We start from the raw sequence: 22,976 nt of genomic DNA on the forward strand, positions 1-22,976 counted from the left end.
TGATTATAATTCTTGATCAGATATGATTAAATGCGAGTAAAATATGGATAAATACGATTAAATCATGATTGGGATATACTTTAATTGCGCCATCTAGTGAGAGAGAAACTATTTATAAACTAGGAATGGTTTCGCTTCGAGGTGGGGTATGCTTAGGCTGATCATATTTCTTAGACAGAAATACGGGACATCGCCAATTGTTGAAAAAAAAAGACGCCAAAATCGAACGAAGTTGCCAAATATTGTTGAAATAACGGAAAAATCACAATGGCGGGAAATGGAGCATTACTGGAAATTGCAGTGGATTAAAATGAATTCCACGAAAAAAAAAAGTTCACCAAGACAAATGTGAGAGATTAATATTCTCATTTAGAAATGTAATTTATGTAATATAATATAATGTAATATAATTTATGAGTTGAAAAATAATTTCAATCGTTGACATGAATAAAGAATAAAAATTCAAGTAGGCTTCGTGTAAAATACGGGAAAAACCGGTACACTTTTGCCGAAAAGTCAGGACGGCTAAAAAAACAGAAAATTCCGGGACTGTCCCGGGAAATACGCGACGTATGGTCACCCTAGGTATGCTGTCTTTTGACCCAGACCTGAGAGAGAGCTATAAACATCCGATCAGCTGTTTGCTTTCAGCCAAAAAATGGCGTGCTTTAGATTGCGTTTTTTTCTATGTAGTTTATACATTCCCCCTCTTCAGGGGCTGTATGTCTATTACGTGAAATTTTTTTTTATATTTATAGTTCTGTTCTTTACTTTCAAGTTTTTTTTTTTGTTTGTTGTTTTCACTGTAAGGGTAATTTCTTTTAGAATTCTTTTACAAATTTGTAAGTTAAGAAGTTTCTGGGTCTTTGAACCCGCATTTTTTCATTCTGTGCGCAGTCTGCAATTTCTCTTAGCTCTATATATTGCAATTCTTCCATTTTGTCAAGTAAATGTTTTTTTTTTAAATTTTAAATGTGCAAATATTGTTTCTATTTTCAGTTCTTCGTGTAAGTCCTTTATAAGAAAAAATTTTGGGACTCCTGTGAATTTTCTCAGTGTTTTATTTTGGGATACTTGAAGTTTGTATATATTCTTTTTTATTGGGTAGGCTCATGCTGGCTCCCCATATGTAAGAATGGGTCTGATTATTTGTTTATACATTAATATTTTGTTTTTTAAGTTCAGAGCAGATCCTGGGTAGCAAAATCTCATTAATTCTTCTGTTGCTAATTTTTGCTTTAAATATTTGTTTATTAATATGTTTTTCAAAGGTTAGTTTGATGTTCATTATATTATCCCAAGATAATTAGTTTCAGTTGACGGCTGTATTGTATGACCATTTATTGTTAAATAGGTATTTTTCGATTTGAGCCATCAGCACACATTTTCCTATATTTAGTTTGGCTCTGTTTTTATTATTCCAGGTTTCTACTTGTTCGATCAGCTCCTGCAAATTGTCAATGGCTTTAGATGCTTTCCTATCTGAGCAGATTAGTATCATCGGCATATTTACCAAGAATGTCTTGTGTGTGGTACTATGGGGGGGGGGGAAATCCATAAATAAATTATATATTGTAGGACCTAAGTGTGAGCCTTGGTTTATGCCAGATCTAATTCTTTTTTTGAGAGATTGCTGCATTTATCTTGACTTGATATGTCCGAAAAGATAAGTAAGAGGTCATAAATTTTATCATTACTGTTGGGTACCCTCTTCTGATCATTTTATGTAAGAAGCCTTCGTGTCAAATTTTATCCAATGCCTTGGCATAATTTAATAGTGCTCCTACTGCATGATCTCTAGCTTTTCACTTCTTGTAAGTATTTAACCATTCGCACACGAGCCGATATATTGTATCATGTCCTTCTTTAAAACTGAATTGTTTTATTCTGTGGAGGTTCTTCGATTTTCTTTTGTGAATTTATTTAAACGAGCCGTCATTATCATTTTTCAAATACCTTTGATAAATGTGGAAGTAGTGGAATTTGGCGCTATGTAGTGGTGAACATTGCCAGTTTGTTTCGTTTTGGTATCATTTTGATAATAGCATTCTTCCATGATTTGGGAAAATAAGTTAGAATTAGTAAGAGATTAAAAATATTTACTAGTGATGTTATCATGTTTAGGTTCAAAAGTTTTATTGCCTTTGAGGTTATACTGTCTTGACCTGATGCTTTATTCAGTTTTAATTTCTTCTACATTTGTTGGTGCAAATCTTCATTTGGTGCTTGTAAAAAATCCTCTACTTCTCTTTTTATTTGTGCTGTTGTACTGGGGCTTGGTTTGAATTACTCTTCTAAGTCAGCTGAAAATTTGTTAGCTATTTCATCCTCCTCAAAGATTAATCCATTGTTTCTGCTATGAATGTATTCTGTTCTTTTTTTGCTTTTCATTTTCCTTTGTATTTCATGAAGGGACCTATTTTCTGCTTTAGTATCCATGATTTTTTTTCTGTGAATCTTTCATTTTGAAATTTTTCAATTGCTTCTCGTCTCTTTAAATTTCTGGTTGTATTTTGCTTTGTATACTGGATATAGCTAGTATATTTTGCCATATCTTCCTATACCAGTTTTTAATTTTCATCATGTCTTTTAGCCACTGTGGTAATTTGAGTGGATTTCTATCTCTTGTTTTGGTTGTTGTTGCTTGGTTTAAAGCTGTTTGTATATTTTCTGTATTAATGTGTCTGCTTCTGTCGTTGTATTTTGTGTTGTGTTTATTATTGGGAATTCTGCTAGATTCCTTTGATATTGTTCCCAGTCAACAATTTTTTCCCAAGTTCTATCATGTCAAGCTCCATTTCTAGGGGTAAATGATCCGAATTTAATATGTTCAGTACTGTTGGTACAATGGGTGTATATATTTTATTAGTGAGTATTATATTCTAATATATCTGGTTGGTGTTCTGTATTTCTAGGATAATGTGTAGGTGTTCTAGACCCTATGATCTGAATGTTTTTCCTATCACGAAATTCTTTAAGTTCTTTTCCATGTCTAATGTTAATTCTAGAATTCCACATTATGTGTTTCGAGTTCATATCTGCCATGAGAATGCATAGTGTGCAATTAAAAATTTCTTGTGTTAAAATCATGTTCATTGTTTGGTGGATTGTATGTAATTGCAATCCTTAATTCTAATGATCTATTAAATTATAGGGCCTATATCTAGTGAAAGGAATTCAATATTTTGTGATTCACTTATTTGTGTAATGTTATGTTTTAGACTGTTTTTCAAATAAATGGCTACGCCTCTTTTTTTTCCAGTGAGCCTATCTTGTCTTATGTAAGTATAATTTGCTATTTTAACATTCTTGTCAAGTTTTAAAAATATCTTGATTATTAGACAAACATCTGTTTTTCTTTCCATGAGTGTCTCTCTCAATTCAGGCAGATCGTTTACTATGCCATCTGCATTCCAGTGCATTATAGAAATCAGTTTTGGAATTTGTTTCATTGTGTGTGAATTTTTTCCCTTTTCTTATTGATTGAGTTGATTAGTTTATATTTGCTGTGTGTACAAAGTATTCTTTTCCTTTTTTTTCTTCTTTAGTTTTCATTGTCTGGAATATCAATTATTTTTATTAATGCTTGTTGAATGTAATCTATTTTTTCTCTTCAATTGTTTTACCTGTTCTTTAGTTGCAGTATGCAATTACCTGCTAATTTTGTTATTCCTTTTTCTTTCATTGCGATTAATTTTATTGTTTGTTTCGGTTTGATTAATGCTTCTATGTTCGTTTTTGTTTTCTTGTATGTTATTCAAGTTTGTTACTCCCTAGATCGTATGTTTCTATGTTATTATCTGTTGCATCTTTTCTGGCCAATCCTGGATGTGTATTGTAGTTTGTTTTCCTGTTCTCCTGGATAGTGTGGTTTATTTATTATTGGCATTTCTGTTGTTTGTTGCCTGCTAATGTTTTCTTCCATGTTATTTAATCTGTTATTTTTGCATGGTCGATTTCTTTTGAATAAATTTTTATTTCTGTTTCTGGGATTTTGGGGACATGCGACCTAGCTAGCAATGTGACTTCTATGTGCATAGAAAGCACACACACACTGGAGGCCCATCTGCTTTTGTTTGGGTACATATATATGTCCAGTGCTTTTGCTCGCATTTCATAGAGCGTTCTGTGTTAAAGCATAATTTTTGGCCATGAAAATATCTCTGGCATTTAAAACAATAAATTATTTCACCTCTACGTTTATATGTTTCAACTGTAATCCTGATGTTCATTAAATTATCTGGCTCAGAGATTTGGTTTATCCCTTCTGTCTTGGATGTTCCAACTCGAAACATAGAAAGTGGTTTTTTGTCCTAAATCTTGTCATAGGGCTTGACTGACATTATTTCCAAACCAACTTCTTCTAGCCAGTGTATTATGTTCAGCCTCCCTTAACTACAGCAATTTAAAAACGCCAACTGGGGCAAAAATTGCTGCAGTTAAGGGAGGCTGCTATGACTCCACTCAGCGCTTCACGCTACTAATGCGTGTTAAAAGGAATTGAAAAGTGTTTCTCTGGTGTATTGGTACTTTCCCGGTATGCAAGGGGACCCAGGTTCGATTCCCGGAGGAGGCAAATCACTTTTCTTTCCAAATATCAGTTTCGGTATTAAAGAAAATTCAATTTCTCAGTATTGTATATCAATATTTTTTTATTATTGCATATTTTAATAAAGCAAGCAATTTTTCTTTAAATTCAATTCTAACAAGTTTTTTTTTCTTCTTTTTGTAGATTCATTGCAATGCCTAAGCTATATATGTGGCAAGTTGCCAATCAATTACCATTTGGAAGATCATACCACAACGATTTGTTTGCCAAAAGAGAAGCCTCTGAGGTCACAATAAAGTAAGCAATTTTCCTTCAAATTCAATATTGGATAATTTATTTTCTTCTGTTTATCCGATGCAGTCGATCCCACTTATAACATTTTCATGCTTAGTATGGCTTGTTTTCATGTTAAGGTTTCCCAATTCAAACCGTTTTTCCACTTCCAATACTTTTCCCATGCCGGTTTTTAGAAAAACGTTATAAGCAGGATCCACTGTATATATTACAATGCCCAAGCAATGTAGTGTAGGAGGTTTAAATGCAAATGTTGTGCATTAGCCATCTTCTCCCAGAAGCACCAAGGGTGCTCAATGCTCGTGTCTGATTTCATGCTCACGAGCACTTGATTAATACTTCAATTAAACGCCCTATAAAAGTTACATTCAAGTATTATATTCATGCAGATTTCATTAATACACATTTGTGTAATCATTTATCAATGAACGGTAAAATAATTTTAAATAATTTTTGTAAGAACTTAGCCTACATTTTATATGTTTATGCTTTGTTGATTTTGAAAGTGTGTGTATTTGTACTGTACAGCGGTGTTGCCCAACCTTTTTGATGTAGTGGACCCCTTAGTGAGGGTCAAGGCAACAGATTCCTGTAGCAAAGGGCAATTTTCACGCTGGCTCTCTGTGAAATCCAAAATGTGTTTTTTTAAATAATTTATATATCATAAAAAATTGAAGTACTAAATTACAATTTCACCACACTAAATGTGTTCTTCATGCAATAAACAATTGTCTCAGGACCCATGGGGTCGTTGAAAAACACTGTTGTACAGTGAATATGATTTTATGTTTCCTGCTGTGTGTTTCATCTGCTATGACCATGTTTTGGCATCTGTAACGGATCCTGGCCATTTTACTTAATTTATTTTCAATATTTTTTTAGGGAACTTTCTGAAGGTTTAAATGCTTCTGAGAACAGTTTTGTCTCATCGGAAAGACATGCTGGTTTCTTCTATGTGGTTTTTGTGATTCACGTGTTGCTGTATGTGTATGAGCCTGTGATCGAGTGCGGAGTAAACGGCTGAAGTTATTATGACTCCTGCGGTCTCTTAAATGCCTTGTCATGTGATTAGTGATGCACGTGAATTGATTGAAGAGATTTTCACTGTCCCTATATCTTCGACTGTGGCATGGCCAGGTGTGTTTTAGATTTGTTTCAGTGCTTCAAATATTATGTTTCTGATCGATCCCAGTGTTTTGAGTGGTGATTTCGCTTTTATGAGTGTCAAATCGTGCACGTTGATTTCTTGATGTCATTACAGTGATATGCAATTTTTGTGAAAAAGTATTTCTTGCGGTTATATTTTATTGTGAGTGAGTTGAAGGCCCTTTATTCCAAGTAAGTAATGTTTATTCCAGAAAGAAAGTAAGTGGGGTAGTTGATGTTTTCCTCTTCTGGAAAGTACTCTGTATTTTTCACCCATCATTATAAACGTTAAAATATACTTTATTTTCATGTGCGTTTTTCACACAATAATTAAAACATGATACATACCTGAAAGAGTATTATTACTATTATTTGGTTTTTGAGCTTGTACAGCAGAATCTATAGTTTCAAGAGTAGAAAATAATTTGGAATTCCCAAACCATAGAGCTGCTTTAAGATAAGTTTTCTTTGAGCGTTATTTAAGATATCAAGGCAATAATATGCTCCCACAATTATTTTATTTCTAAAAAAATTTAGTTTTAGGTAGAAAGAACTTTCTTTCAAAAACGATATTTGATCACTCATTTTGTTTAGAAAACTCTCAAAGTAGGTTGCAAAACAGCACACAATAAACAAAAATGAATATTCTCCATGTTCAAGACAAAAATGATACAATTCTATCATTTTAAAATCTAGAAACCCACCAGAGTTTTTTTTTTTTTTTTTTTTTTTGGGGGGGGGGGAAGGGTTGAGGAAAATTGGAGTAAGTGTGGTTATGTAGCAAAATTGTTTTTCACATTTGTAGTATTTGGTATTTTCAACATTTCGGTGGTTTTTCTTTCTTGCAAAACTTCAGCTTTGAAATAAATTATATCTTAAATGATTGAAAATTAAAAATTTAATACACTTCTCTATGTCTGATTTTTTTTCTCCTATTTCAATATTTTTTCACACTGAATATAAGAAGTTTACAAAATTTCTTTAATGTGCAAAAAGTTATATTTTGCTACATGGAATTAGGCTATAGATCTTTTATTGATAATGCAAATAAATTTAATTTCAGAATGTATTTGATAAATAGATTGTCATTTGCAGATTATGAAAATGCATTGGAATATAATTAATGAGTCTGTAAAAATTTACTTGAGTTCTTTTACAGATACCTTTATTTCTAAAGAGTTTATGAAGTTTATGAGCTGTTAAAAGCAGGTAAATCGGTGCAGTGAGTTTTCAATGGTTTGATGATGGCTAATGCATAACATTTGCATTTAGAAACCTGCTACACTATATTGCTTGCAAAGTTTTTTAAAAATCTGACATGGAAAAAAGTAAGTGGGGAAAATGCTTTGAATGAGGAAACCTCAATAAAAATTACTTAGAGTTGAGATCACGAAAACAAGTCGTACTAAGCATGAAAACGTTATAAGTGGGATCGACTGTATTGGATAAACAGAAGAAAAAAAAAATTATCCAATATTGAATTCGAAGGAAAATTGCTTACTTTATTGTGACCTCCAAGGCTCCTCTTTTGGCAAACAAATCATTGGGGTATGATCTTCCAAATGGTAATTGATCGGCAACTTGCCACATATATAGCTTGGGCATTGCAATGAATCTATAAAAAGAAGAAAAAAAAACTTGTTAGAATTGAATTTAAAGAAAAATTGCTTTTATACTTTATTGAAATATGCAATAATAAAAATTGATACACAATGCTAATAAAAAGTCTTGTTCAACAAAAATGATTACTTTCCTTAAAAACTTACTTTCCATATCATTATACTTTAAATTCAAAAACCCACTCATCTTGTAAAATTCTATTTGCATTATACTAACCATAGCCATAATTTTATTTAAGTTATTTACATTATACTCATCATAGGAAAAAGTTTTTACCATATACGTGTATAAACACTTTTCTCGATGATTTGAATAACACTTATTATTTACTTTGGTACTTAAAAAATGAGTGCACAAGTAATTGGAGCAGAATGCAAAATGAATAAATGCAAAAATTGGCTCAAAACGCTGTTTGCATTTTAGTACACTTCACAGACAAATACTCAGTAATGTAAACAAAAAAAGTAATCATCATCACAAAAAAGCTTAATTATTTTTTATGCCCTACTGAACAGTTGAATCATGCGATTTCCATGCCAGAAATACGAACAATTTAACACATGGTAACATACACAATTTGATTTACTTTACACAGACAAATATGTTAAATTGAAAATAACAAAGATGGTAGGTAAAATGTAATTAACACTTACCTGTATTTGGATCTTTCTCTGGAGCTAAAATTGGCAAGGATAAAATATTATTCAACTTGATTATTGGATTGCATGTTCGAAGCACTGAAAAAATGCCTTCCTCTCAGCTAAAGCAAGCATCAACATGAACGAGCAAAGAAAAAGTAGGACCCAGTTGGTCACATGACTTTCGAGTGCCATAGCCCTCTCTTTCTCGTTAGCCCCGATTACGTGGTGGTTTGTCCGTAGGGGGCCCGTGTAAGTTTTTTTTCCCTTTTTTTTCTTCATACAAGTGTTTGGGGAACATAGCTTCTTCTTGTCAATTCGGATTTATACTTGATATATTTGTGAGCAGATTATCACAACTGATTAGAAAATTTTTTTAATGTAATTTTCAAAATAGAATCACAATGGTGCGGTTTTTTTTCCCCTGTTAGCACTTCTATTTATGAGAGTACTGCTTTAACTGACAAGACACTTTCTCCGACTGCCTTTCTTGTTTTAATTTTTTCAGACTTCATTTTGATAGAATTCACCCTAGCCCCCTTAATTTTTATCATGCGAGAATGATTCAGGTTCGAATCCCTCAAAAATTAAAAAAGACCTAAAACAAAAAAAAAAGTGAGAGCTGATGTTCTTTTTACACATTTCGATTCCAACTTTTATGTTTTTCTTTTCATATTAATGGCACACAATATTTAAGTAAATGAGTGATTTCAATCAAAATTTCAGTGAATGAAAAAAATTTATTCTTAAATCTTTTTCTGTTTTCATATTAACGTCACACAATTTTGAATGGAATTTTTTAAATTTCAGTGAAAAAGAAAACTTTTCTGAATAATCTTTTTCTGTAATTAAATATTCAATGAGTGCCTGGAAAGAATATATATATATATTTTTTTGGATGGCTGAAGAAAAACAAACAGCATCTGCAATTCTTGTCAAACAATGTTTTGGACACTAACATTGTTCTCGTATTTTGAGATAAGCAGTTCTGTTTCTTAACATGAAATAAAATAACAATTGACACATAATGAAAACTAAATTTTTTTTTTTATTTAACAAAAGATATCCCTTTGATCTAATTTTAGTAATGGTTTGAAACGATGAAAAAAATTTAGAAATCAATACAAACACATACAATATCTCCTATACAACACATATATCCTCATCAATTAAAAAAACCAGTATTAATTACTTCATAGTTTTTAATTTCCTTTCTTTAGCTATCGTATGAACTAAATGGGAAATTTGATCATTGCTTTTTTTACAGTAATTTTTAAGAACAACATTAGTCATTTTTTTTAACAATCAATTTCATTTTTATTTCGGAAGAATGCTTGTTTTCGCTATTTCTAAAATTAAGGTATATCTCTTCAGTTGAAAACAGACAATATACTACCAATTAAATTCATTGCAATAATTCTTTGATTTGTTGATTGCATAAACAAATTTTCATAATCAGACAATAATTTTTGTATAATAACAAAACTGTACAATGTAATAGTTATAGCATCTTCATTGGAATATTTTAATCCACCTTATCTTGGTGTCCTATCAAAATGTCATTTGGATGATAATATATTTGTTTATCTACAGTGAGAAAGTGTTTACAAAATGTACAATCATCAAATATTTTCAAAACTGAATGCACGCAATAACTGGCAATATACACAAGTACAGACAGAACATTATCAACCTGTTCCAAATCATTTGCAGTAGCTAATATTAAAAATTTACACCATTGTAACTGTCACCGCCAAAACCAACCTCATCATTATCATTGAAATTCATTTCTACATTGCCAAATGATTTTGATTTCATCACTTTCCACCAACTTGTAATAATTTCTATGTAATCAGCAGTTGATTTAGAATCTATTATACCCGCAGATTCCTCTTTTGTTTTTAATGCTTCCACTAGACTCCTATTAAATACACTGAGAGCTAGTTTCACATTTTGTCTTTCCATATTTGATGGAAACAGAAAATCTGGTTGACAGTGTCTGCAAATATTTAACCATACTGGTACATTTGATTTCATAAATTTTTGCAATGCTCCAAAAGATAGTTTACCAGAATTTGTTCCTGTACCAGATGGAAACTCCAGATAAAACATATACATAAATCACACTTTTTCTGATTAAGCCAATTTTTGCGTACACATTTCAAAATATGTACAGTATCAATAACAAGGAAAAAAAAGTTCACCATTCCCCCACACAGATAATATATGATTTGAACTTTTGATGGGTAGACAAATTTTGAAATCGCCTTTCTATTTAATGAATTATCATCACTAATAACACAAAATACATGAACGCCTATTTCTTCAAGCGCAATAAAAACCTTTTCAACAAATGAATGGAACCTATCAGCATTTACGTTCTTAACTGGCAAAATTGCAATACCATCTTCATAATAAGATTGTACACTTTGAACCATGAAAACTTACGTTGAGTTTACAGCTTTCTGCGCAATTATAAAAAACACCTAAAATGTTTCCAGGGTTTTTAAGAACTGGCTGGTGAGAAGATTAAATTTTTTTTTTGGAAGGAGAAAAAATTCAACTGCCCACGTCCTTTTACTTTCTGGGTGAACGCCCTAGATCTCTAGACTACAAAGGCAACTAATCTCCCAATCTTTTCTTGGAGTTTGTGTACACTGAAAGGGACGGCCATACCTGACTCAGGCTCAGCTCACAACTGCTGATGCTGCCACCAGATGATGACTTATGAGAAAGGATGACGTCACTCTCTGCTATCCATACAAGGTTTTTAACAACTGGCTGTTGCGAAGATGAGACAGTTGAATTTTCTCTTTCCAAAAAAAAAATAATAATAATCTTTGCAACAGCCAGTAGTTAAAAACCTTCACATGGTAGCAGAGAGTGATGTCATCCTTGCATAATTCGACATGTGGTGGCAGCATTGGCAGTTGTGAGCTTGGCCTGAGTGAAGTTCGGCCGTCAATGTAATGTCTCTTTCAGTACACACAAGATCCAAGGAAAGATTGAGATTCGTTGCCTTTGTGGTGGTCTAGGGTGTTACCCCGGAAAGTGAAAGGATGTGGGTTGGATTCCCCGCAAAGGCAGTTGAATTGTTTTTCCCCAAAAAATTCATCTTCGCGTAGCCAGTTGTTAAAAACCTTGTATGAATAGCAGAGAGTGACGTCATAATTTCGCAAAATGTTTCCCCCTTTAAAATCCAAGAAAGATGTTGAATGGATTTGATCCATCATCAAAGTTAGTTTTATCTTTGTCATGTAAATACTGGAATTTTTGTTTTGCATAACTTGGAAAACTATTTTTTTTCATTTTTCCGATTCAAATTATATAATGCATACAATTTTTTCAGTGTTGATAGGTGTGGAAAACCAATGAGTTCACTATTTCTCAGAAACTTATAAGCATGAGGAGAGGTAGATAACATAAGAAAAGAAAGAGTTACAAGATCAGGACTGTATCTGTTTTGATTTTTGTGTATGCATTCGATTAATTTGATCCTGAATAAAATTAATACAAGATTTCTCACTGTATGCGAAAATAATTTCTAGTTTTTCCAGTAATTTGACAATGTTACTCATTAGATGTTGTTTCTCATCTAAAGGGCATTCACAATATTTTTTAACTGCTCTTGCAATGCGAGAGATTTCATTCACATTTTTAATATGTACAGGAAAATGAATGTCATCTATTTTGCTCAATATCATGTAGTCTTTGTAGACATACAACTTAAGATTGTGATAGATAATTCCTGTCACATATAAAGGAACATTATTTACAATATTTACACATACAAATAAATATCAGGACTACTTACTGATGCAAATCTTTCAGGTAGATTTATCAAATGTAGTTTTTGAAGAAGCTCGTCAAAAGCTTCAATTTTATACTTTTCCAAATGGTCGTCATGCATAAGAAGGCTTTCTTCAGTGGTGGCTTCCAGTTGCGAACACTGTAGTAAATGTTTTTGCAAATCTGGTCCTTCTTGTGAAAAGTTATTTCCGGTCAGATATGTAGGACATCCCTGGAAAATAGAGGGCACAGCTCCATCCTTCAATCTAGGCTTTTCCAATGGAACCACCATCTTTTTGCCTGACTTCTCACAAAAAAACTCCACGTATTTCCTTACATCAGTTTGTGGAAAATGTATATGGCTCACATACCTAAAAATGAAATCATAGTATACATTAATAAATCGATTTCACTGAACCTTGGTTGTAGGAAAATATTATTTACAATGTGGAACCTCTCCGAAAAGAAAGTTTCTGAAACGAGAAACCTATCTTAATTTTTTTCAAAAATGTTTCATTGTATTATATAATAGTAACAAATTTCTGCACATGATTTTGTCTTTGTACCAATTCATTCCTATCCATATCAATGTTAAAAAAAACCCTTCATTGTGTTACAAATATTTTACAGGGTGTTCTGTTAATGAACCGACAAACTCAGAGAATTGTTAGTAGACATCAAGAGGAACGAAAATTTCAAAGGAACATGGTGTCGCAAACCACATTGAGAGGGTGAAAATCGCAAAAAAGCGCATGCAGGTTTTGACACCACACTGGAACTACAAAAAGTACGATAACTACAAAAATATTTATTTGATTAATTATTACAAGAGTTATTGGAAGTGGTGGCCGCTGACATCATTACACAGTCTACAACAATGTAAAAACGATTCCCGGATGTGCTTGAAGATACCATGTATGCTTTTGATGTCTGCCACAGTGACGACAATCTGCACTACAATATCCTCCAGTGTGTCCACAGGCATCGCATCATGAGTGATTTAAGGTGACCGCATAGGAAAAAGTCACACAGATTGAGATATGGAGAACATGGAAGCCAAACAACAGGTCCCGCGTATCCAATTCACCCCCTTGGGTATGTAACATCAATTTGCGTTTTTCACCCTTTCAACGTGGTTTGTGACACCATATTCCATAGCAATTTTTGTTCCTCTTCATGCCTACTAACAAACCTCTGAGTTGGTCAGTCCATTAACAGAACACCCTGTATAGTGCCAACTCTGAATTGCAAACACACAGATCGATTTAACCTACAATTTTCATACAATTTTCTCTTGTTCATACCTCTCTTCACAATCGTACCTTGAAAGACATACGAACAAGATTATTTTCTATGTATGTGAATATTTCTTTTCATAGAATTTTTATCAAAGAGCAATGAAAGTTAACCATGTGTCATTGTTGGTGGATGTATTATAACAAAGATATGTGCATTTGCAATTTATGGTAGGCAATATGTATCTGTAAAACAATGGTTGTTTTCTTTAAATTGATATGGATAGGAATGAAGTGGGCCGAAGACAAAATCAAAAAGTCATTAAAGTTGACTCTGAAAAACATTTTAATTTTATTAGTGATTATGAAAAATTTTATTTAAAACTGGTTAGCATTACAAGGATGACGTCACTCTCCGCTACCATACGAAGGTTTTTTGACAACTGGCTGTTGCGAAGATATATTTTGGAAAGACAGAAAATTCAACTGCCCCAGTGGGGAATCAAACCCACGTCCTTTCACTTTCCGGGTGAACGCCCTAGACCACAGAGACACTGAATCTCTCAATCATTCCCTGAATGGGACCGTCCATGTACGGCCCCATTCAGTGTACACGAGCTCCAGGGAAAGATTGAGAGATTCTGTGCCTCTGTAGTCTAGTGGTCTAGGGCGTTCACACGGAAAGTGAAAGGACGTGGGTTCGATTCCCCGCAGGGGCAGTTTTATTTTCTCTCTTTCCAAAATATATCTTCACAACAGCCAGTTGTTAAAAAACCTTCGTTGGTTAGCATTATATTGAAACACTAAAGTAAGTAGTTCGATATATTATGAGCCAAGATTTGAAAAGAACCTCATTCCTCATTAATTCATCGTTTCAGAGCTATATGTGTACTTGAATAATGTCCTAAAGATATTTTACTGTATTGTTATATTTCATTTCACATATCATAGAATTCTATACCAGCCCATTATAAATGTGTATAATAATATAATATCGGAATACAATGAAATTTATTTGAACTTACTCTAAAATTTTTTGTGACTTTGAAATCTCGCGGTATCGCTGAAATCCACTTTTTACAAAGTTCCTTGTTTCTTGGGAAGCCAAAAATTCAGACTTTTGGGCCGTCTGGATAATTTCCTCTGCATTCTAGAATACACCATAGTTGATTTCTTTATGTGAACTCATTTGATGATATCGGAACTGTGAAATATGCTCACATCTAAAATCACATAAAGCAATCAGTCCATATAAAATATTTTCAACTTATGCAATTGAAAACAAAAAATAATTATATTTAATCAATAAAAATTACTATAATACTTACGTTGATTTGTTTTTCCAACAGTGAATTCCAGTAACACTCACTGATATTCATTCTCAAGTCCTGATCTTTTTACATGAGAAACTAACGTCCCAAATTCTACTGAGGGTTGTTTACTTGATGGTTTCTGTCGACCTCAATAAAATAAACTGTTTGTTACATTAAAAAAAATGGATGAACTTTTACTAATTTTATTAAAAGCACACAAGCAAGCAACACATGTGCACCATTCAGCGACCACGAGGAAAGAAAGTTTGCCTCCCCTTAAAATAATATCGCCAAGTCAATATGATCTCTATGGTAAGAAGCATATCTCATTAATCGCCAAACTTTGATAGGTCTTTTTCACCTAATCATGGAAACCCTGAATCCCGATCGCTTCCACCTATATTACCTACATCACAGCTGCACATGACAACCCATTGACTGGCCTTGTATCTCTAGGAGGTAATGAGAAAAAGATTTATTTTTCTCGTTAGCCCCATAATGCGCCCTATAACTTTATGCTAATGGCCAGATTGGCACCAGAGTTTGTGCACCCTTCGTACAGGAATACATACTTTTTCAGTGAGTTGTAGATAATATGAGTAAATCCTTGCACATAAGTTACATGGTAATTTGTAACCTTTTTCATGTTTGATGGATGGATGCTTTATTTAACTACGTTTATATAAATTATTCTTGCTAGAGAGAAAGGAGCCGAAATGAAGAAAACACTGAGATTGCTGAAAGTTGCCAGTCATCCCATATATATGAGAGTCATTTCACAGGAGGGGAAGTGGTGCATTGCGTTTCATTGGTTATTGGGAGAAGAGCTCAGCCCTCCCCCCCAGGTTCCGGTGCCTGTGGCTGCAGTTTATTTTGTTCCCCCACACGAAAATGATGAGACTGATTCAGGGTCCTTTCTTGTAATATGATAAATATATTATATGGATAATATTATAATTCCCTATATTTCTTTGAAATTTATCAGTTCAATATACTAGCAATATAGTGTGCTGCTGGGGTTATTCATAAAAATGTATGAAATTAATATTGAGAAATAAAAAAAATTAAAAATTATTTAAAAAATTAAATGCAACACACATTAGAAAGATTGAAAAATATGTGTTAAACAAGCGCTCAGTCGCTCTCATTACGTACTGCTCCTGAACATCCCTGTATAAACTAGAGCTCGAAACAGTCCTTGTAATGCTCATGCACTCCGGAAAACCACACAAGTAGCCGTCTGTGGAATTAGACACTTGTGCATGAATGGACTTGCTCCCTCTACTTCTATACCTCCACTAGTAAAATGCCATGTCCCCCTGTTTGCTATATGCACCCTGTATAACCCAGCGGGCTCTCACAAATAGGCTGATGAAAATATCAAGTTGCATCCCTGAATGAGCGACTATGATATCAAATTTCTCAAATTTTGAGGATTTTTTCCCTGCAGGTTATACATTGGAAATCATACTTCCGTAGCTATCCACCTACATTCAGAGATAGCGTATTTACCGCGAGAATTTGCTTCGTTGCCACAAGCTTGTTCATGCGCCTTTTTGAAAAATCGTACAGGATTGCAACAAAATTTTCAGAGATCGTTGAAGGAAAAAACCAGAATCTGTAAAAACTCGATCAAAAATATCGTTTTGTCATCTAGCCACTATGCAGTCGTGAGTTTCAAATCGCGAAAATCTGGGTTTCTGACCAGCTAGGCTGCAAATGCGCAGTGAAGTGGTCATAGGCTAAATACAATTTTTTGAAGTTTTATAACTTTGAGTTGGCTATCCCTTTGGAGAAAAAAAAAGCTGTTTCCATGATGCAGATGCGGCTCTTGGGATATGTGGCCACACAAGGTGCTGCTTTAGGAGGGGTGCCAAATTCAAGATGAAAGGGCAATTTTTTTTTTAGGAATTGCTGGGATATGGAAAAGTTGGGATGTGGTGGGCAGGAGTGGGGCGCTAAAAACAAGTCCTACACGAGTAGAGATTTTGTCTTGAACCACCCCTGCCGTGATGACCAGCAGACCTACAACACAAACATACATTAAATTGCAAATCGACACAAGTGATTTGGAGGATGGATAGCACCACCTGCTGAACACAAGGCACTCACAATGCTGGACACCCAAGCACACTGTTAGGTTTCACCAATAACTAATCTTACGTAGCTTCCATATTCAGGTGTGAAATATGTGGCAGTTAAATGGTCATAGACCACAGTTGTGGATGGAAAAGAAAATCATTCCAGCTTTAAATTATTTGAAAAGGACTTTTCGACTCAGATGATCATCACACCAGAATCATTCGCTTTAAATTTACGAAGACGATATTTTTGATAGAGCTAAGGTTTTCTGAAATGAAAAATCAATCAAAAGAGAATTTATAGAGGTCCATAAAATATATGATAGACAATACTTCTAATGAAATTAAACTCAGAATACTAAAAAAAAAATTTATTTTCAGCAAATATTTTACTTTATTTTTTTTAACATGTTAAAAATGTACTTATGAAAAACTTTCATGCACAAAATGCATTAAAATTTGATGATAAACTCTTCTAAATCAAGAGTTTTTAACAGCAGAAGGTAGACCAAACATGATTTTCTTTCTCGTTTAACAGAATAAGAAATAATGAAGTCCAGATCAAATACACTTTGAAAAATAATTCATTATGTGGTGCTAAAATAAAATCTCATCTATACTGTAGATTTGTATATTTTTTATCCACGATTTACATAATTTATGATTCCTAAAAAAAATTTTCCAAGTAAACGAAAAATCACATTAGCTCATCAAAAAAGGTTCAAGCACATTACTTTTGTTTATACTGTACTAACTCTACAACTCTCTTTTATTGAAAATGAGGGGTTTGAAAAGTTAGTGCCATTTTGGTATAATAAATTAAATACAGTAGCACCTGGCTTACCTAAATTGAAGCAAGGAGTGAACTTATTTTGGATAAGAGTAAATATCTCTTATTATACTGAGAAAAGGGCTGCAATAGAGGTATTAAAAGCAAATGAAAGACAAAGCATTGCAGAAATTTGATTGTATACAAGTATCCCTCGCTTTATGCGATTTCACTAAAACATGATTTTGAAGATTTAATTTCAAACATTATGATCCACAAAATTCAGTCTGTAGTTTAATTTTAATCCTAAAAATAAGCTTGCAAATTAGAGGTATGAAATGATTAATTTAGAGGTATGACAATCCCAAAAGTTAGATTTGCTGATGTAGATAAGACAAATATGGAAGAAATGCTTAAATCCATCTCAGCAGATCTCACTAATGAGCATCTGTTGACATATTGACAATGCCATCAGAATTTTAATCAAAGCACAAACGATTCTAATGAATCTAGAATCGTCATACTTGTTGAAGATATTTAGAATTCTACAGCTTTGCTTCTTAAGTTTTTACGAGACGAAAAATGCTGCTTGTCAGTAGATCATATCAGGCTCTTCAGGAAAGAAAACATCTACAATCACACTAGAATCAATCAGAAGTAGTGAAGACAGAATTGGAAAAGTATTAATTTAATTTATTTACATAGCCTAAGCTGGCAAATAATTAATTCATTCAAAAAAAAAAGATTTGCTGAAGGAAGTTAGGTTCATTTTTTTTTATCCTTCTGAAGAAAACTCCTATCTTACCCATGTTAAATTTGACTCACTTTACACGATTTTGTCTTACGTGATTATTTTGCAGAACCAATTGAGGGATGCCTGTATACAATTTTATATGTGTCTAAAAAAATAGTTTACAAATTATTTGTACTGTTTTTTCGATCAATATGACCCAAAATCATCTCAATTAACTTGTGGTTATGAATCTGTTTGGTTTTCAAAATTGGTGAAACCAGTAGTGCAATAAGTTTGGCTCCCAAGTGCCACAGTGTTAAGATGCTTTTCTTTCACTATGAAGGTTACTATCTAAGTCCACGGATTCGAATCTGGGCAAGATCATCAAGTTCTTTACCGACTGAGCCTGGGGCAATCAGATAGATGGAGCCTTCATTTCCCAACCAACTCCACTGGTTGGAAATTGCCATATGGCGATATATGACCACAGCTGATGTGCGGTAAAGTAGTAGTGCAATAAGTGATTTTGTAACAGGACTAACTGGATTTTTACAACCCATAGGGTAATAACCCCTTGCCTTCCAGTTTGTTTTGGTCATAATGGACATAGGAGATCAACTATGAAAAGTTTGGGTATCAGAGTTTTTACTGTGTGTAACTAAATTACAATTTTATAAAATAACCAACATAAATTAATATATATTCAATTTTTAAAAATGGTTAACTACCCTTTTATATAATTTCCACCTTAACTGAGGCACTTATTACGTCAAGGAAATCAACTTTCATATTCCGTCTTAGAGCAAAACAGCCAGAGATAATAAAAAACATTACTATAATATCTTCGGCATTGACAAAGTAGCGACCAGCACAAATTTTTCTAGGTGGAGAAATAATTCATTGTCATAAAGTAATCAAATTTGGCAGGTGAAATTTACAGCACAGACTAGTGCTTGTAGACATTGTCCAGCCATTTAATTAACTCGCTCCACATGAAATATTTTATATCTAGAATTACAAGAGCAGTACAGAAATTGATATAGATCTGTATTTACTTTTTAGAAATTTCTGCATTCACTTCCTATTTCAGCTTATTTTATTTATTTTCAAACGTCCCCCTTTAGTCTCCTTGTTAAATCTAAGATACAAAGAGAACTTTCTTGCCAGAAGCAACAGAATCGCAATATGTTCATCAGCATTGTGTGTGTACCAAACAAAATACATTAATTTCCTCAGTAAATCCAGACTTTAGCTAAACACAGGCATGTTATTTGTTGATCCTTCTGTAATTTTTTTGACTGGCTCTTACCTTTCTCATTTTTTTATTTCCATAAGTCAGCACCAAGAGTCTAAGAAGGTTTCATGTATAATTGTATTTGCAAATAGACAAATAATACACATCTGATTTCAGGAGTGGCTGCAAATTCAAACTATTTCGATACATTCTGTGGAAACCTCACTCTTCTTGTGGGTGCACCAAATATGAGATTTATATGACACCATACTCTCATCTCATTTTTCTTCAAAAAAAGTGATCCCTAAGACAGAGAAGGGATAAAAAAAAAAAAAAAGCTTTGCTTTTTAACTTTGCTATTAAAATTAGTACCTGGTGTGATTTTTCGCTGCAGTAACAACTACTGAAAAAAATCTGACATTTCCCTTCGTTTCTCTTTTCATTAACCTCAATCTCATCTATCAAGGATTGTTGTCATGTATTTGAACCAAGGAAAGAACTCAAGAAAGGCATTTTATATACAGGGTGATTATAAAAAAACTATCCCGACATATGGGCCCCTAACTATCATACCATTCACAGAAACTGAATGAAATTTTGGCCTAAGGTATTTTGAGGTATGCACTCAAGAATGATATGGAAAACAACAGTGTCACTCTAACAGTTACGGTTACAGTGAGAAAATTTCGAAAATATCAAATGGCAACACCAAGTTTTTTGGATTGGAATGCGATCTCCATACTGAAAAACACTAAATAGCGTTGGAATGGCACCTGTAGCACGAAAATCCCCAAAGCTAGGCAAGGAAAAAGTAAAAAGGACTTTGCCGTGCACCAGAGCATTAATGTTCGTTTCATTTATCACACCGTTTCTTCGGCTGAGATCCCAGCCTGATTAGTCCTCCACAAGCTCATGTGGAAAATTTGTGAAAGACAATAAAATGCTTTATTTTATGCTGCTTCTCTGTCCTTATTGGTTGTCCTCACTTTTAGCTTATCTACCGCCGGTGATTTTCATGTTACAGTTGCCGTTCGAACGCTATTTAGGGTTTTTCACAATGGAGATCACATTCCAATACAAAAAACTTGGTGTTGCCATTTGATATTTTCGAAATTTTCTCACTGTAACCATAACTGTTAGAGTGACACTGTTGTTTTCCATATCATTCTTCAGCGCATACATCAAAATACCTTATGCCAAAATTTCATTCAGTTTCTGTGAATGGTATGATAGTTAGGGGCCCATATGTCGGGATAGTTTTTTTATAATCACCCTGTATTACATCTACTTATTTTTTCAAATTATTCCATTGTTTAATGTACAAGACCTAATGGGCCCATAGACTATAAAAAATGATGAAAAAAAAACCTTCACCCGCGTTAACTGGTTCTGATCAATTTTCCCCACAAACACTGGAAATTTCTCACTAGTTACTGTAGTCAGATCCAGTTATAACAAATACCATTACAGCAAAAATCTTGTTGTAATGAAAACTTTTCCAATCCTTCAAATCAATTTACATAGCAGCAATGTATTGTGCAATTCTGGTATAACGAAATGAAAAATATGTTATAACGAACTTGAAAAAACAAAAGAATCTATCTCCATCTACTCTTTCAACGTTTTCGAAAAATTTGGCCGAAATTGCAAATTCAAACAGTAGTAATAGGATCTCCTAGGAAAAGATCTAACTTTCGAATTTACAAGATGTGGATGCAGCTGTCTTTATCTGGTTTCAGGACATTTGTTCCCGAAATGTGTCAGTTACCGGTACTCATAGAAGAAAAGGTTTTATAATTCTCACGTGCTTTTGGATGCAGAAACTTTCAAGCAAGTGTCGGCTGGCTGAATCATTTCAGAGAATGGTATGGTGTGGCAACAAGATAGATTTGAGGGGAAGCAAATTCAGTTGATATGAAAAATGTGAATGAATGGAAAGCGAAATGAATGGTGAAATAGCGAAAGTGATAAAATCATATGATCCTTCCGATGTATTTAACGCAGACAAAGCCAGAATCTTTTCCCAACTGTTACCTAACAAAACTTTGACATTTAAAAAAGGCAAGTGCATTGGTGGCAAAAAATCCAAGCATCTCTTAACTGCTTTGTTTTGCTGCAGCATGAATGGAATCGAAAAAAGAAAAGTTATGGTGATTGAAAAATTTGTGAATCCATGGTGCCTGAAAAATTTGTGAATCCATGGTGCCTGAAAAACATGAAACCACTGCCTTGTAGGGCTTGGATGACTACAAGAATTTTTATTAAGGGTCTAGTTAAGTTTTATGGAAAAATGAAGCAAAAAAATAGAAAGAGATCCTGCTTCTCATCGCCAATTGTGCGACACACATTGAATCTTAAAAATTAGAGTGCATTCGCATCAAATACATGCCTCCTAACTGCACGTCTGTTTTACAACCATTTGACCAATGCATAATTAAGGTGGTGAAAGGAAAGTACCATACGCAACTGCTGAGATGTATTCACCTGCTTGATAATAAAGAAATCAAAGTGAGGCCTGATGTCAAGTAAGCTATGGTTATGATAGCTGGAGTCCGGATGAATATCACTCAAAAAGTCATTTGTAATGGGTAGAAGAAAGAAAATTTAATTGCAGCAGAATTCTGTGAAACAGTGAATAAAGCTGATGAAAGTGCATCCACCAATTTGCAACCTTTGTGGGAACACATCGCAAAAGAAACGCTTGTTCCGAATGGACGCTGGGTGATTTTTCTCTGACTATGTCTTCACTTCAGAACCGTTAAGAGTCAACAATATCATTTGTATGATACAAGAAAACAATGAACAATCGCTTGCAGACAGCAGTGACGAAAAAGAGCTTTCCCTAGAATATGCTTTGGTACCTACTGCAGCTGAAGCCTTTAGCTAGTTTGCAACACTAACATGATGTTTATCAGATACAAATACAACGCCACAACAGGCAAATTGCCCAACAAGGTGGCTGACCCAAGAACATCATGGATCCCAGAGTCCCTACTTACTACTGCTACACCACACATGCACCCCCCCCCCGCGGAACCCCCCAACGAATCGGTACATGCGGGAATGTGCGTGTACGTGTAGTGCAACCTGATGTAAAGTTGCAACCAGATCCTTCCGGACCATTTCTTTGAGCATGCGTATACTTTCGAGGAATTTGTTTTCCTCGGATTCTGCAATACTTGTGTAAAAAATATATAATTACGGATTATTTGGCTCTAAAATGTGAATTAAGTAAAACTTATGCAAAAAACTTCAATGCTTAAATGATTTGAGTTGCTTTGTGTTATTTTTCAACTTCAACTCAACTTAAAATTCAACTTCATTCTTATTATCATCTAGAACAGTGTTTCCCAAAGTGGGCAATATCGCCCCCTGGTGATGGAATGGTCCAGGGGGGTGATAGAAGCTACGGATTTAACATAGGATCCTATGGGTTTACTTGAGTTGGGGGGCGACGAGAGAAAAAAAGTTCTGGAGAAGGGGGCGATGGAATGAAAAGTTTGGGAAACTATGATCTAGGATGTCAAGAAATATTTTTTTTCCTTAGAATCAAATTCTGCTACAACAAAATTCTT

General features: G+C 33.8%; 1 long non-coding RNA gene across 2 annotated transcripts; it reads left to right on the forward strand.

Annotated features, from left to right (window-relative positions):
• Positions 1–650: 650 nt before the first annotated feature.
• Positions 651–11,765, forward strand: LOC149085616 (uncharacterized). Of its 2 annotated transcripts, XR_016192873.1 has the most exons (6): positions 651–946; positions 3,263–3,281; positions 4,733–4,846; positions 5,726–6,181; positions 7,149–8,499; positions 11,597–11,765. It is a non-coding gene; the product is annotated as an uncharacterized LOC149085616 (long non-coding RNA). The 2 variants fall into 2 exon arrangements; XR_016192872.1 differs by having other exon boundaries at positions 651–3,281.
• The last annotated feature ends 11,211 nt before the right edge of the window (positions 11,766–22,976 follow it).

The sequence above is a fragment of the Pholcus phalangioides genome, unplaced genomic scaffold (assembly GCF_987345545.1).
Source record: "Pholcus phalangioides strain wild (caught in Gottingen) unplaced genomic scaffold, Ppha-v1.0 ptg000007l_1, whole genome shotgun sequence".
NCBI lineage: Eukaryota > Metazoa > Arthropoda > Arachnida > Araneae > Pholcidae > Pholcus > Pholcus phalangioides.